The 17,565-nt window shown below is 48.3% G+C and overlaps 1 long non-coding RNA gene across 1 annotated transcript; it reads left to right on the top strand.

Annotated features, from left to right (window-relative positions):
• The first annotated feature begins 3,943 nt into the window (after nucleotides 1-3,943).
• LOC309662014 lies at nucleotides 3,944-13,729 on the top strand. Its single transcript, XR_014264425.1, has 2 exons — nucleotides 3,944-10,896; nucleotides 13,304-13,729. It is a non-coding gene; the product is annotated as an uncharacterized lncRNA (long non-coding RNA).
• The last annotated feature ends 3,836 nt before the right edge of the window (nucleotides 13,730-17,565 follow it).

Raw genomic sequence — 17,565 nt, 5'->3', positions numbered from 1 at the left:
TTCATTTTTGCTGTTGTGTGATGTAATGCAGCCGTGTGTCCCTTTGAGTCTCCACCCCTTGGGAATCGGATTCCTTGCGGAAGTCGCCCTGCATGTCAGGACTTTCAGGGGTCCCAGACATTCTGGGGCTTTCAAAGTCTTCAGACTTTCGGCCTGAAATTGCATCAACTGTACAGCAGCTGAGAGCAGTTTTTTGTGTTGGGACGTGCGTTTTGAACGTAACTCACAACCCAGCGACCCCCTCCCTCAGGATGATGAGGACCCGGTGCCTTCAGCCAGCAAAAGGCTGCTCTCAGTGGCCCTAGTGTCATCTGGTCACCGTGTGAGGCTCTTCCCCATGACCTCCTGGAGCGGGTGGTGGGTTAGAGAGGGGCCATGTCGGCAAGTGCACTTCCAAGACAGCAGAACCATTTCTTTACTATATCATCGTAACTACTTCCATTCCACAGGAGTTCTTCGACACCCTCCGTGGTGGGTGTCTCTTTCAAGCCTGAGGTGAAAGGAAGGGCTTTCATATCTGGAGTCTTTCTAGATCTCCCAAGACATTTCCAAGGGAGGCACATGTGCTGCCCCTGGTGCCTAAACAGTTGGTTGACAGTGGGGACTCTTTGCTGTTCCCCATGTCATCAACCATGATGACAAGCCCAGTAGCCTTTATCCTGTGTTGTTCCACCAGCTACAACTTAAAGGAGTTAACATGTGAGGGCTTCTTTCTGCATACTTTACTGTTTAAATGTTCAATAATGTTGAATTTTGGGCATCTTATTACCATTACTCAAAAACATCGACTCTGCATTAAGTAAAAAACAATAAAACAAATAATTCATGCCCGCACTTTTACGGTGTTCTTTTTCTTTTTTTTAAACGTTGGGTTTCTGCTTTTCAGCCCAGGAGTGAAGGACTGCCCGGTGAACGCCTGTGGGTCAGGGTATGAATGTTGCCTGACCAGCAGTGAGATCTCTGAGGGATTGGCGTCTTGCATACCCAGTATTGCTACCCAAGTGCAACACACCTCTGCGCGGGTGTGCGTAGTAGGGCTGCTGAGCCCAGCCACATCCGTGGTGAGTGCCAGCGGGCACTGCTGTGAGACCGCGCTGGGCGGAGAGGACGGTGGACGCAGGCCTGTGATTACAGGTGGGACAGTCCGCCTGTGCCTGAGCTGGGGACAGAGTCATAGTTCACACCACTGCCTGCAGATTCGCAGAGGCAAGGTTTTAAACTAAGAAAGTTTCCTGTTTTCCTCCAACACACAACTGTATGCACACGTGTGTGTGCACTTGGAGGTTGTCTGTCTTTTGGTACAATTTATACCCTCTTAGACAAAGATATTGAGCCCCCGGGAAGCACGCTGTGACATAGAACACATAGAAAAACAGCTTCTATGCAGAGCACTCGGTTTGGGGCCCTCTGAGGAGTTACACGTAGATAGAACCACAGTGTCCGTTTGGGGATTTGTGTTTGTTTTGGTTGGGGAATCTGGGGAGAAGAATCGCTCTGAGGGCTATGGGATGCAGGAGCTGTTTCAGGAATGAGAGCAGACACCGCTGTGTGAGGAGCTGCAGAGGGGAGGGTGCGGGAGGAGGTGTGCAGACCAAGAGAAGTCCCCAGGTGGCCCATGTGAGCGGCGGAACACACACAGATGCTGACGTGGGCCGGGGCGGGGGGCATGCGGGGCTCTAGGCAGCTGCAGCCGCCACGTAGTAACCATCTCCGCGTCGATGGCCAGTGTCTGGTGGTGGGCCTGGAGCCACCCTAGGCCATCCCTCAAGGTCAGAACTTGGGAAGAAGAACCTGGAGGTAGAGTGAAGGAGGATGAGGACGAGCTGGGACCTTCAGCACCTCGTGTGTATCTGTCGCCACACTTGACTTTGATGACCCATAGAGAAGAGTGTCCCTTGCATCACTTTACCTTCCAAAAAATCACACAAGCGTATCTTTGAGCCGATTCTCATTTAGAACCACTAGGGAAGGGGACGCAAGGAAAGGTAGTCCTGGCTTAACCAAGCTGACATAAAACAAACCACCATAATTTTGGAACCTGCCTAACCCGAATGATAGCATGCGTATGTGAGTTATTTGACAGGGGCCTTCCAGCTAAGTATATATGATGAGTGATCCATAGGGCTCGGATTCACAGATTGATTTTGACTTTGTCACCGATGGTGCGACACTGAAGACCAAAAACTGGAGCAGCCACAGCTGACACCCGGGACCACCCCCAACCCTCCACCTGCTTCCCTCTGTCAAAGTGTTACCAAACATTCTACAAGTTAAGATCCAGACTCTTTCTGTGTGGGAAGATAATTTACAGGCCACATTGTCTTAAACTGAAACTGCTCTAAGGGTTTGGAATAGCTCCAGATGATCTTGGATTGGAGGGAACCTACTATTTCATGCTAGAAAACTACCTTCCACCTCATCTTACAGAGGGAAGAACTGAGAAGAGGTTCAGAAACCGCCTAATGGTTGCCTGCAGGGTCAGGGTGGGGCTTCAGCCTCCTGATGGCCAGGTAGTTGACACCACCCAGCTTGCATTCCAGTGAGTTTGGGGAATCATTTCTGACGGCATTAAGGTTCAAGGCAAGGAAAGTTCCGCTTCGCTTTCCAGGAAGGTGACCTGTATAGTCAGGAGCCCAGCTCAGCTTCTCTCCTGAGATGTAGGGTCTCCAGGGACCTTGATCTGTCATGAGTTAGAACCAGGGCAGGGGAACGCTACTGCGACAGGGTCTGAATTGACTGGGGACAGTTTTGCTCTTGACAGTCATTTCTTTTTTTACTTTGAGATGTCTGAAAACCCTTGCATTGTCATGTTAAAAAAAAATCAACCCAGAATTAATTGCCTTTGGTTTTATAGAAGTGAAACTTCCCACTGTGTAAAGTTTTTTTGTTGCCGTCTTTAGAAATGATCAGAAGGGTGAGGGAGATGTAAGAGCTAGGATATGAAGCAGCCACAGCAGTCATTATTTGAGATGGATAACAAAAGATGAAAAGGAATGTTCTGAGAACCTAGGCTGCATAGATAACTGCCTTCATACCTCTAAAGTGAATAATCAACTGTTTTGGTGGTAAACCCTTATGAGCAAAGCTTTTGAATAACTATGTGTATAGTTATTTAAAAATTTTCACTAAATTTTATCATAAGATAGAAGTTTTAAATGAGGTGAAACAAAATAGTTTAAAAATACTGATGATTAAAAAGTTGATATCCAGTGTTTCTGAGGAGAACAATAAACACTTCATTCTAAATATTGTTTTAAGACTGTGATACAGTAATTCAGATGTGAATTTCCAAGTTCAGCCTAGTATGATGGTTAGTTTGCATGCACTGCCATGGCTGAAAACAGGATGGCTTCCAACCTCTAAATGCAGAAAGGGCACTGCTGGTCACATTGAGTCATGCTGCTCATTAATTCACATGTAATTCACCAATTGTGCAAAGGTTTTTGTTGAAATCTGGCTAGTAAATTTCCATTTTCTCTAAGGGCAGACTAATGTAAACTAATCAAAATGTGTTAAGAGTTTTATATTTTTAACCAAGGACTTTAAAGCACTCAAAACTCTTCATTTGGAAAGCTTTGAACAAGTTATAAAAGGATTTCCAAGATCGCTTGAGTAGCCCGTTCACATAGTTTTTGGCTAAGAGGTGACCTAAACAGTAGCAACGCTTCAAACATCCTTTCCGCAAAAGCCCTCTCCATCGTGCATTCTCAGTAGGCTTTCCTCGGGCTCCCTCCTCAGAGCCCTGTGCTCTCCGTAATGGGGAGGGGGAGGGTGGAGGAGGCGCTGGTGTGGGACTCTTCCTCCTCCACGTGGCTGCCTGCTCACCTGCCCCTGTGCCCGCTGGGCCCCTTTCCTGCTGTCCTCCAGGGGCTTGCAGAGGGCCGGGCCGAGCAGAGCAGAGAGGAGCTGCACAACGTGCGCGGTACCAGCAGCCCCCGTGAGTCACTGCGCTTGCTGACTGCAGGGCTGCCCTCAGAACCGCTGGCTTAGCCTGAACAGTCTGACAGGGGGATGGGGAGACAGCTTTGTCTTGTTCTTTCTCTCAGTCAGATTCATCTGCTTTTCCTCACTCTTCTGGCTGCATCCTCCTGCCGTTGTTTTTGTCTTATTCCGTATTTGGATCTGTGTTTTGGGTGTCTTCTTCCTGCTCTTCTAGACAGCACTTCTTTCTAAACCTCTGTGTTCCTCATTTCTTCCAACTGCAGGAAAAGCTGACGCTGGCCACTGTTACACTATGGCTTTGGTTCTTAGCCCCTGCAGGGTGACATCCTGCGGTACCATCTTGGGGAATCTGGGCAGAGGGTAAAGCAGCACATGAGGGACGTAGAGGCAGGCGTGCTTGGTGGTGGGAAGAGGGAGGACCGATATAAGTAATGATGTTCTGCCCACTTCAGCTCTTCCTGTACTTTCCACCAAGGATTTCATGATCCATTTTCCTTCCTTTGCGGTACATGGCAATCAACTTTGCTCGTAAATTTCATATGCTCTAATCATCTCTTCGTCTTGGTTATTAGAAAGGATAAAACGAGTTTTTTCACTCAGGATCCCTCTTTTTTCCCCCATATGCTTCTGTGATCACTCCTAATACTGCAACAGCCCCATTGTCTTCTCATGATGTAGAATTGGACCCAGCTGCCCCTCAGAGCCCAACTCCACAGTCACTGATGTTCACCTGCTTGACGGTTTTCACTCTTTCCAGCAGGTGGTTTTGGTGCCCCTACTATGAACCAAGCCCTGATCTAGGTCCTGAGACCACAGGGTAAATGCCTGCTGTCCTTTTGTCTAGCAGGGGAGATAGGTAATGGACATAAGTAAACAAAAATCCATCATGGGGTGGGAGCTGCCTGCACAGGGTGGTCAGAGAAGGCTCAGCTGAGGAACCGGTGCTCAAGGTGGGATCCAAAGGATAAGAAAAGGAACGAGCTAAGGAGGAGATGGGTGGCTTAATGTTAGAAGATAGCAGAGTACTTTGCAAAGGATGCATAATTCTATCCTATCCGTGAATCTTGTGTCAAGAGATCTCCTTTCAAAAACCCCATCACTTTTAACACCATGTCTTTCTCAGATGACAAGAAAATACTAATATCTTTCAAGATAAAACTCCCATTATTGTTTAGTCTCATACATATAAATGATAAATTATTGGCTTCATCACTGATTGTTTCACCTGACACAAGGGGATCTGCTATTCTTTTTTTTTTTTTTTTTTTAAATTTTTGGCTGTGTTGGGTCTTTGTTGCTGTGCATGGACTTTCTCTAGTTGCGGCGAGCGGGGGCTGCTCTTCGTTGCGGTGCGCCGGCTTCTCATTGTGGTGGCTTCTCTTGTTGCGGAGCACGGGCTCCAGGTGCGCGGGCTTCGGTAGTTGCCACATGCGGGCTCAGTAGTTGTGGTGCATAGGCTTAGTTGCTCCATGGCATGTGGGATCTTCCCGGACCAGGGCTCGAACCCACATCCCCTGCATTGGCAGGTGGATTCTTAACCACTGCGCCACCAGGGAAGCCCCTGGATCTGCTATTCTTTACTTTGCATCATCAAGCTACAAGGAGGGGTGAGTTAGTGCAGTGGGCATTGTGATGGGCACCTGATGGGGAGTGACATTGTTATTTCCATTTATGCTAACCTCACCTGCAGACCTGAGAGCCAGCCTGTGGACACGGCCACATCAACTTCATGCAAAGGGAAACCTCATTCCTTAAAATTAGGTGTGATTTGATGCATGAGAGTCCAAAAGGGAAGGCGAGTCAAGAAACTTTGTGTAACTCTCCAAAAGGCAGTCTTGACTGCTCAAATTACATTCCGGGGTACTGAGAAAATGTGAGCAAAGACTTGCTCAGTTGGTGTTAATATTCTTTTGGAGTGAGTTGCCAGTGGTGGAAGGGGTACTGGAAATTGGAATGCAGAAATCTTTGAAGAATTATAAAGCTAGCCAAAATTCCCACTTTTTGGTTTTTTGGGTTTTTTTTTAATAAGGGAGGAAACGGATGGTGTAAATTATGGTTTATTGAGTCCTGTGACACTCTTGTCTCTATGGACCATGAGGATATTCTTGCAGACATTCCTTTAATCCTCAGTGTCTTTAAGAAACCCCAGGGCTTCCCAGGTACTTCTGAGCAATGTTTGTGTTCAATCCAATGTCAATTGTGCAATTGAACATGTGATCCTATTTTGACTTGACATTTCCAGAACACTCAAAGCCAGACCCGGTGACCCTTCAGCTAGCAAATGTGCAAGAATTTTGTTCTGACCCATGACTCATTTTGAGCTTTTCTGGTCTGTCTTTATTCCAGTTCTTTCATGCCTCCTCATATCTTTAACATCCTTGTAAGACATCATAAAACATTTGAAGAACGAGATGGAGCCTGGCAATTATAAATAGAAGCAACACTAGTGGTTATGAGCATGGGCCCCGGAGTCGGCTAGAATCCAACCCTGATTTTGCGTCTGTAAAATAGAAATAATAAAAGCTATTTCATAGGATTGTTTGAATATTTTTGAAGAGCACTGAGCACTGTGGCTGAGACAAAGTTAGTAAGCAATAAATGTTAGCTGTCATTACACTGGGATTATATAGACTAAATGGATCCAATTCTGTGAGCTTGAAATCAACCCCAGGCAAAATTCCTCAACAAACTGTAAACATATTTAAAAGGTGATCTTTAAAATTAGTACGATTCCCTAAAACTATGTCATGGTAGGCCAATATAATTTTATGGTTTTGAAAGGGTAGGAAAACATACCTTGATGTCAGCAAAACTTTTGACAACATCCCTCACAATAACTTAAATAAAGTTACATGGGCAGGACAGTTCATTTGGGTTGATTTAACAGGTTAAACTGGTAAGACCTCTAGATGGTGGTTCTCAGCCCTAGCTGCACATTAGAATCACCTGGAGAGGTTCTTTTTTTTTTAAGTTTTTTTTTTTTTTTGGTTGTTTTTTAAGCTTCCCCTGCGATTTTAAAGTTTAATCAGGATTGAGAACTATGGCTGTAATTATAGTGAATTGACGTGAGCCTAAAAGCTAGGGGTTTAATTAACCTGACCTGGATTTTGTCCTTAGCCAGCCTAGTCCACATTTGCATCAGTGACCTGTACAAGGACCTGTCGAAGGGAGCATGCCTCTCAGATGCGAGGATGCTGCAAAGCAAACACGATGAATGACAGGACCTTGATTGATGTTGACAAGCTGGACCCATGACCTGATTCAAGCAAAAGGCATGTTTAAATGCCAGGGTCTAGGTTCACCTGAAGGGCAGTGGTTCCCAAAGTACAGTCCTGAGACCAATAACATCAGCAGCATCTGAAAACTTGTTAAAAATGCAAATTCTTTGGCTCTACCCCAACCTACTAATTCAGAAACTCTAGAGGGTGGAGCTAGTGTTCTTTTTTAACAAGCCCTCCAAGGGATTCCGAGGGATTCTGATCTGTGCTAAAATTTGAGAACCACTTGTATGTGTGTGTGGGGGGTGGGGGGGGGAGTCTCACTGGACGAGTACAGAATTGAAGACACCTGCGTTAGCATCCGTGGCTGTGAAGAGAATCTCTTTATCTACAGTTCTGTGGATATATAGTTCTATTTTACTCTCACTTTCCCATCGCTGTAGAGATCTTTCTTACTTTGTGGGTCATGCCACTTGCTTATCTCTTCATTCCACATTCACGGTATAATTCTGTTCATTGAAAATCTGGATAATTCCAGAGGCTGTTAAATAGTGAGAAATGTTGAGTGTAGCGTATGATGATATAATAATGGCTAAACAAAACAAAATAAAACCAGCAGTCACCACATGCCAGGCAGGCCCTGTTATGAGCCCCTTAGATGACTATCAACTCATTTAATGAGGAAAGAAATGATTAGGATTTGACGTTTGCAGCTACAGAATGATCACCGTTGTTGATTGGGTAGCAAGGGTTGAAGGCTGGGCTTGGTTAACTTCCAGTGTGTTTAATAGACCACTAGGTGTGCTGTGTGCCTGAGGAACTTCGGGATAAATAGTGGAAAAGATCAGAAATGAATGATCACCAGGGTTTAAAATTTCATCCTCCCTTACCTCCCTCTTCCCCATCCGCTGAAAAGGGGCAGGTTGAGGAGGAGGAGGAGGAGAATCTGCCTCAACACCTGGAGGGAATAGGAGAAGGCAAAGCATTCGGGAGGGAGCCTGCAGGGCCGATGGCTAGCTCGGTCCAGGGGCCGTGGGCCGTGTGGGGAATGGGGTCCAGAGGGCGGTGGAGCCCCCAGACCCCCACTCCTCCAGCTCCTGGGGAACTTGCAGGTGGTTCATCCACAAAGTGAGGTACAAACCAGAGAGACCAAGACTACCTGTGGGACTCCTCTCAAGAATGAACTGCCCAGGGGCCAGTGCAAAGTTGCTGAAAGAACTGTCATATCTCAGAGCGCATGTCTCGCCCAAGTGGAAGCACCAGCCTGCGTCCAGTGAAATGCCCAGCCTTGGCCACCTTCAGCTGTTTCCTGCACTGAGGAGGCTCAAGGCATCAGTGTTGGCCAGATGGGTGCTTCCGGAAGTGTTTTGAGGCACAGCATTTCCAGGATTCGGCTCCCCTTGGAGATTAAAAATGTGTTAGCACATGTTACGGATGCTGAGAAGCTCTATAGGAAGTGTGATTTTGTGATTTATAATAAGAAATATATATTTGATCTCCGAGCAGAGCTCCTAAAACCCTTGGAATTTCCTGTGATAAAGCTGATAAAAGTGTCATTTGTTATGAGCTGAATTTTGGAAAGCACCTAAGGGGGGCTGGTTGCCAGGGGAACCAACCAGGAATAGAGGGTTAGAACTTTCAGTCCCACCCCCTGATTGCCAGGGAGGGGAGAGGGGCTGGAGTTTGAGTCAATCACCAATGGCCAATGATGTAACCGATCAGGCCTCTGTGATGAAGCCTCCATAAAAACGCCAAAGGACTGGATTCTGAGAGCTTCTGGTTGGGTGACCACACGGGCATTCAGGGAGAGTGGAGTGCTGAGAGAGGGCTGGGATCTCCTAACCCTTTCCCCGCACCTTGCCCTATGCACCTCTCCCATCTGGCTCTGTTCCTGAGTTATATCCTTTAGTAATAAATCAGTAATCTAGTAAGAAAACTGGTTTCCTGAATTCTGTGAGCCGCTCTAGTAAATTGATTGAACCCAAGTTGGGAGTCATGGGAACCTCCAATCTACAGCCAGTCAGAAGCGCAGGTGACAACCTGGACTGACAGTTGGCATCTGAAGTGGTGGGAGGGTCGGGGGTGGTCTGGTGGGGCTGAGCCCTTAACCTGCGGGGTCTGACGCTCTCTCCAGGTAGTGTCAGAATTGAGTTGAACTGTAGGACACCCTGCAGGCGTCCGAGAATTGCTTGGTGCTGTGGGAAAACCCACACACGCTGGAGTTGGTGTCAGAACGGTGGTAAAGAAACCTAGTTTCCACTCTTTCAATATGTAGTCTTTCTAAAACATTTCTTCCCCATTATTGTTACATCCTGTTGAAAAAAGATTAAAGAAGACAAGTTTGATGATACAAACTTGATTTAACACTGCATGAAATGAATAATCTGCTTTCAGAGAACTGAAAAAATGGGGCAGACGGCAAGAAGCTTTTATAGGATAAAGAATAAAGAACGAGCAAGAGACAAACAGAAAACATCTGATTGGCTGGGGCCACATAGCCACCCTCGATGGGGTTGAGGAGACCTGGAGCTGGCTTGGCCTTCGGGAACTGGCTGACTGGACACGCTGCGTGTCTGGTCAAGCGGAGCATTTATGGGACGCGGATGTTAGATCTAAGTTTCGGTTTGCTGACACGGCACCCTGGGAAGGAGCGGACTCATCTTGGGCCTAGAGATTTATTTCAGCAATACACATGGTAAAAACTCGAGCATGCAACAGAAATATGCAAAAGAAAAGCGAAGCCCTCCAAAGCCCCCTCCACCCTGTCCTACTACCCGAAGGTAATCACTTTATTAGTTTCTTATCTCTTCTTCCAAAAGAAGATATACATACTAGAGGAAATGTGTACGGAAACATTTTAGGTGGTAACAAGTAGGGGGAGGAAGGGTGTGTGCTGCTGGTTCTAGTGGGTAGAGGCCAGAGCTGCTGCTAAACATCCCACAGGGCACAGACAGACCCCTACAACAAAGAAGTTTGTGCCCGCAGTGTCGGTACTGCCAGTGGTGAGAAAGCCTGCGGTGGTTCTGAGACCCGAGGTTATCAGAATCCTCTGGAGGCTGTGTTAAAACACGGATTGCTGCGCCCCGCCCCCAAAGTTTCTAATTTAGTAGGTCTGGAGGGCGCCCCCCCAATTTGCATTTCTACAGGATTCCAGGGGATGCTGATGTCGCAGGCCCAGGGACCCCGCTTTCCGAACCTCTGCCTGGGCCTCCCCCCTGGTCTGCATGGACCAGGTGGCTCCCTAGCACCAGGTCTGGGTTCCACCTGTGAGACAGGATGAAAGAGAGGGAGGAACACTCCCCACGCTGTGAGCACTGAACCGCGATGCAGCAGAACCCATTTCCATTCACGGTCCAACGGCAAGAACTTAATGACGTGGCCACACTCCATTGCACTCGAGGCTGGAAGATGTAGTCGCTAGCAGAGGCCCACGAGCCCCGCCGAGACGGCGGGCGATTTCATTATTGAAAAGAGGCAGAAAGAGTGGACGTCAGGACAGTCTGTGGCTCTGCTGAGAGGCTCTCCAGCTCCGCACCCTCCCCGCTCTCTCCCTCCTTCCTGTCTCTTCCTCACCTCCTGCTCTCCAGACACACCATCTCTCTGCTCTTCCAGAGGCCAGCACACTCCCTCCCCAGGGCATCTGCACCCCTGCTCCCTCCGCTTTGGAAGCACTGAATTTCTTCTCTCCATTCAGGTCACTCCTCAGAGAGGCCACCCTGCCCGCCCTGCCTGACAGGTACCCACTGCCCCCTCTTCCCCTTTACCTCCTCTCCCCTTATCCTGCCTTCTCTGTCCTTGTTACTTAGCCCTCAACAGCAGATTGCGTATTTATTTCCTTCTCGATTTGTCCCCGTCACAGGAAAGTAAGTTTTGCGAGGGCAAGGCCTGTCTTCAAATAGATTTGTGCTGAGGATTTAAATCCGTGAGCCTCTTCCATGTTCATTAATTTGGAATATTTTCTTCTGGCTTCTTGTGCCCAGCGTGGTTGCAAACGGGCCCTGTGGCCGTGGAACATTCCTGACTGACCCTCTGCCTCTCTGGGGTGGCCTCGTCTCTCCGGGTCCTTGGGTGTGAGCCAGAGGAAACAGAGCGAGCTGGCAGCAGATCTTCCTAAGGAGGCAGCACCATTTCTCAAAGGAGCATGTGACGGTCACACACATTTAAGATAATAGCCCAATCAAGGGAGAGGCCTTGATTCATCTGATTTACCCCCCACCAGAAAAATCATCTATCGAAACAATCTCAACTTACAAGATTCTTAATGGCTCAAAAGTGCCTTATCAGCTTAAGCTGATCTAAGAAAATAAACATTTCATAACTGTGATCGTATAAATGGCTCCAGAAACAGAATAGCTCAGCTCCGATTGATAGTTCTTACAAATAAACCAGGCAATCACACATTACAGAAATAACTAGAATTTCGGTGACTTCATGGGGAGCCAAATGGAAATGCCCTTGCCAAGTGAATGCTAAAATCATCCCGTAGTCAAAATGTGGTCAGGGGCTAGATGTGAGCCTAAAACATTTTGCTCTGACTAGAGCCACTTCTCACGTGGAACCCAGTTAACTTGGGCCCTCAAATTGAAGGGTTATGCTTAGATTTTAGGGTAAAGCGACATAACTACAATAAAATGAGCTCATCTAAAGGGTCTGGCTAACACCAAACAGAAACAAAATGCCAGAAGCCAGTGGCAGGCCTGGAATCAGGGTTGACTCAGTGTGTTCTACGTCGACGGCCCGTGCTGTCTAGAAGCATCAAGCCCTGGAGCCCGGCAGGGTCCTGTATGATTAAAAACAGGCCAGGCCCTGGTCCAGGGTACAGAGATTTTCAGCATCGCTGGTTAAAATCAAACCAGTTTCCTGTTAACCAGAAAACGCCAGTTATCAGGAGAACCTCATTTTCTCAGCATTTTAATCGTTGAGATTTCATGGTGATAAGAAGAAAGGAAATTATTTTTCAGGAGAGTGTGATGTAGCAATCTCTCTGGGACTTTATATCTTCTGGGACCAGGTGTCCGTGTGGTCTTTTTTTGGAGGGACATAAGAGTAGCCCAGACAAAATCAGGGGAGGCCCAGCTCTGCGCACTGGCTCAATTTGGGGGCAAGAGGTGCTTCTGGAAGGGCAGGGCTGCACTACAGCCAGGTTGCCTGGAAGGGGTCATTTTGTTCAGACTATTCCCATAAATTCCCCTAGAGCATAGGTGGTGATTTTTCTTACTCCTCAGATTCCAAATCCTTTCAGTAACTGGCTTGGCAGTCTGCATTATGAGCAGTCAACAGAGAGGGCAAATGCCTCGGAAAGCTAGGCCAAATCAGGGCTTGGGAGGCCGCCAGGGCTGTGCCAGGAAACAGCGGCTCCGGCAGGGTGGGGACCCGTGCAAAACCACGGGTTGCCTCCACGGCTTCAGGACTGGTAGCCACCAGCCGCAAAGTCCCATCTTGGCCCCTTCCAGAGTTTTCCAGAAGGTTCTCACATTTTCTGCACAAGACAGGCATCGTAATCCTGTAGTTTAATGGGGGTGAGTGTGGCTGCTAGCAGCTCACCAGTCAGGGAGTGCCTTCCTCGGCATTCACTGGTAGGAGGAGACCTCAGTGAGCTCAGGTCCTCAGAGCACCAAAAGAAAATATTTTTCATGTGATGTCTTGGAAACTATTTCTAACAGGCAGAGGCTCACTGAGCCTTCAGAGGCCACAAGCCTAAAAATGTTGCAGACTCTTTGGAAACCAAAGAGACTTTTCTGAGGCTGTGTGAAAAGGCTGCCAATGTCCTTGCAGCTGGTGATCTGAAGATTCTTCCCTTTCACTCTTTTTTCTTCCTGTTCCTTCCCCCATGGGACCCCTTCCCTGGGAGGTTCCTTTTATTCTTCAACAGTGATAACCTGCTCCCGACTGCAACCTTCACTCCAGCTGCAAGAGCTTGGAGGGAGGGGAAGAACCCAACTCCTCAGAAGCGGTGAGGGCTGTTCAAAGCTCAGCTCCCTAGCTCCTCTGGGGGCAAATGCTTTTTTGGGGAGGGGCGGGGGGGGCCGCGCCACGAGGCTTGCAGGATCTTAGTTCCCCGACCAGGGGTTGAACCCCGGGCCCTCCGAGTCCTAACCCCTGGACTGCCAGGGGATTCCCAGCTTTTTATGTTTTATTCACAGTGCCCATGACCCATCTCCACCCCAAGACTAATACCCAAACTGTTGAGGGACTGGCTAGGAGAAGGCAGAAGGCAGTCTCTCCTGACTCTTCACACTGGCCTGCTACACAACGCTGCTTGTCTCCCGACATCCCTACCCTTGTCAGAACCTCAGAACAGGCGGCATCAAAGACTCAAGCTGGAGGCCCCCCAACGGTAAACCAACAGTAAATCAAGCAAACGCTGTAGGATGTGCCATCCAATATAGTCACCACTGGCCACATGTGCAGACCAAGCACTTGAGATGTAACTAGAGCAAACTGAGATGTACCATAAAATACACACCAGATTTTGTAAAACATCTCCTTACTAATGTTTGTATTGATTACATTTTGAAATGATACTATTTTTGATATACTGGGTTAAATAAAATCTGTTATTAAAATTAGTTTCACCTGTTTCTTTTTACTTTCATTCATGGGGCTAGTAGAACACTTAAAATGACCTACGTGGTCGGCATTATATTTTCATAGGACAGCACTGCTTTAGAAACTCTGAAAGAAACTTCAGACTGGTCTCAATGTCAGGAACGTTCCTAGAGAAAAGCAGAGTGGAGCTACACTGAGATAGGAGGGAGGAGTTCATCAGAGAATGAGAGAAGGGCTTTTCGTTTTGGAAGAAACAATTTTCACTGGCTAGCCGACCAGCGGGCCAGGGCAGCAGGGGCAGCAGGATACTAACCGGATTTTATTCAGGTGCCTATTTAGCTCAGGCCAGCCTTCCGGTCTGCATTGGCGCATCAGGGGCAGGAACTGGGAAGCTGTGATGTGATCCGTCTCCAAGGCTGTCAGCCCTCCAGGAGGAGAGGGACCTGCGTTTGCCCTGTAAGTCACACAGAGGCATTTTTGTATCTGGGCAAAAAATCCAATAGGAACAGCTGCCGTTTCAATGCTACGGAACTATCCTAAGCGCTTACTGTCTATTCAGTGTTCTCAGATATCCCATTCAGTTGATGTAATTACTGCCTGCGTTTCACAAATAAGGAAGCAGAGTCCCCCAGGGGTTAATAAGAGGCAGAAAATCACACCGGGTAAGAGAGGAAATCAGGGCTTGCCTCACGTCCCCCCTTTGCACCCTGCTCTACCTTGTTCCAGCCTCTGCTTGGACCCGAGGCCCCACCCCAGCTGCTGGGTCTGGCCTGCTCCACAGCCGGCTGCTGGCCCCGGGCGAGCTTTCTGGCCTCTGCTGGCTGCTCCTGATCCAACAGGTAGAGCCCCAGTCCCTGCCCAGCACCCAGCCCTGTGCCACGGGCTGTGGGATGTAGGAGAAGCATCGACAGCGTGCTCTCTGCTGGCCGGGGGAGCGCCACTCGGGCAGGAGGGTCACCCCGGCCCCAGGTCCTCAGGGCCCTGCCCCTCAGCCAGGCCCCAGGCGCTCCCTCGGGGTGGGCATCTGCTCCCGGGCCCCACCGGGCTTGAGGGGACTTTGTCGTCCAGCTCTCTGTTTTCTGTTTCACACCGGCAGGTTCCATCTGGCATTTAGATATTATAAATAGCAGCTGCTAGGGTGTGACTTGGGTGGAAACCTGGAGGCTGTACTCCACCCTGAAAGGGGAAAAAAAGCTTATTTAATTCATTTCTGAGCTTGGAAGCTTCTAGCTGTTTAGAATGCCAATTAGGTGGCAGCTGCGTGGTGTTTTCCTTTCTCTATCCCAAGAAGGCCCGTTTGCTTTTCTGGGCCTGTCGACTGGAGCTCTTACAGGAGGTTGGGTGGGGCAGGCTTGGCAGGACCAGGGCGGCTCTGAACGTGGGCTGGCTGAGTTTTGCTGACTTTCTGCCTGTGGGTGGGGAGTGGGCAAGTTTCCACAGAGGGCCCCAGCCCTTCCCAGTTTCTTCTGCGATGCAGGAGCTTGGGGTAAGAGGAGAGATGTTCCCCTGAGAGAGCAGCCGGCCGGTGCCTGAGGAAGACCCCACTCTAGTGCCCTAACAGACGCCCTCAGAAGGGCATCCAGTAGACCTCGTGGTTCCAGTACAACTTGGGTCTCTGCACAAGGCATCTGGCATCGACCGTGCTGCCTTGTAGACGACATCAACTCCGCCCAGGCGCTGTTCCCCTATCGCTGTGCTGGCGGTTACAGTGCCCGCCAGGGTTCCGGGGAGGGTGGCGTGGCCCAGTGCGTGGAAAGCGCCTTCGGCACGGCGCCTGGCACGCAGTGAGGGCCCACAGATGCCAGCTCTCACCAGCTTCCGTGTTAGGTTGAAACACTAAGCCAGATAACACACAAAGAGCAGTTCCTAAAGGGTTCAGTGCGACTTACAGGAAGACCAGAATAAACTGGAGGGCTTCCAGTTATCAGCCAAATGTTAATATCTAAAACGATATTTAAAAATGAAAGCACTACATAATAAAATACAAAATGTTCCTTAATACAAAATAAAAAGAGCATTACAAAGCGAAATGATGGTAAGAAAGCAAAGCAAGCGGATATGTCAGCAGACAAAAGTGAGAAACACCTAGACACGCATGCCCCGGGAGTCTTCACCGTTATGAAAAGTCCTTGGTGTGTGACCTTTTGGCTCCTTTTCCATGCATATAATAATTTGCATTTGTGTGTGTGTGTGTGTGTGTATCTGGGCGGGGGCTGAGGCTCTGATGTAGTTAGTGAAAGGAATAAATGAGTAACACTTCTCTGTGGATAAGCCTGGGGCGGGGCTCCTGACAATCTCAGCACCGTCAGCAGTGGTGACAGGGAGGTTTCCTTAAGGGTCTTCTTTGTGGACTTTTTCTGCAGAAAAAGCCAATGGACAGCCCTGTGCAGTTCCTGTGGCCAAGAGACCAGCACCCCTTTGGGACCGTCCAAGAAGAATGGGAAAATTCTAAAGGAGGGCTCAGGTCCTGCCATTTGGCAAGGGGAGCTCAAAGTCATTGGAATTTGGGCAAAAATGTGAATATGATGTTATTATTAAACAAATATTGAGTCATCTGTTCACTTCATAAGTAGCTTTTGTTGTGTGGTTAATTAGGATGAAAACATAGTATTCATTTTAAATTAAACCCAGAGTCCATTCCAGCATCTATTGAACAATAGTAAGAGGGTAAGATTTGAAGCAATTCCCCCATATTCTTCAGATTCTACCAGCTGTGAGACACTTTGGGTGTTCAAAGACGGCTGGCTGCCTTTCATTCCTCCAATCTCCATCCTTCCCTGGCACGATGGAGGACGAAAAGGAATACCAGGCCCACCTAGTGCAGCGTCTTAGGTACCCAACTGAGTGAATAATCTGAACCCAACACATCGCAAGTTGCAGAAGCTGGCCAGGTCCCTCGTCATTCAGGACTCCCGCTTTGCCTCCTTCAGGTGCGGGGAATCCGATGGTTGGGAGAACTTCAGGTGTGTGCCACGCCCCTGGGAAGAAGCACACCCTCTCTTGCCGTGCAAAAGCCATAGTCTGGACTCCATTCTCATCCCCCATGTCCAGAGTTTAAGTGCAACAAAGGAGTTAAATCTGACTATAGAAACTTTGGTGCTTTCTAGGTGACGACACTGCCTTGCAGGGTGCTTCAGGGGAGCTCAACTGTACGTTATGTTCCCTCTGAACACGGTGCCTGTAAGTCATGCTCCTTGGGGAGCATCAGATGAGAGAAGCTTACTGGCTGGCAGGTAAGGTAGGGACCGCTTTCTTCAGATAAGTCCTTGCCTTGGGTCCTCCATGGCCTCCGAAAATCTTCAGGGGTCCAACCTCTTGTTCTCTCTTCTTCCCTTTCCCCTACTGGAGAGAGTCTCACCATCTCCCAGAACGCCATTTAATGTCCCCTTCTTCATAGACTGAGTCGTCATTATCAGATGTCAAGACGTTTCATATGGAGACATCAATGTCACTTTTCAGAGAGACAGTGTTTTAAAACCTGAAGACAGAGAAGAATATGGAATAGCTGCAGATAAAGACCATTGGTTTCATTCATTCATTTATTTTTTTCCCCTTCACTGAGTACCTAGAGAAACACTTCTTAAATCCACCTTCTCCACTGCCACCACCTTGTTCAAGAGACCATCTGCTCTGGGCTGGACAAGTGCAAGAATTTCTTAATGGTTCCGTTTGCTTCCATTCTTGACTTTCTCCCACTATTCTCATCAAGCTGATCTAAACAAAAACAACAACAAAACCCCCGAATCAGATCTTGTCTGTTGGCACCCCTGCTGAAATTCACTGACTGCATCTCCCTTCCATCCGTCACTTGTAGGATGAAGACTAAACCCTTCCAGGTCCTTTGAGCCGTGGCTGC

Source organism: Balaenoptera physalus, assembly GCF_965194825.1.
Source record: "Balaenoptera physalus genome assembly, chromosome: 5".
Taxonomy (NCBI): domain Eukaryota; kingdom Metazoa; phylum Chordata; class Mammalia; order Artiodactyla; family Balaenopteridae; genus Balaenoptera; species Balaenoptera physalus.
The sequence above is the reverse complement of the archived record's forward strand: the minus strand, read 5'-3'. Positions and strand labels throughout refer to the sequence as shown.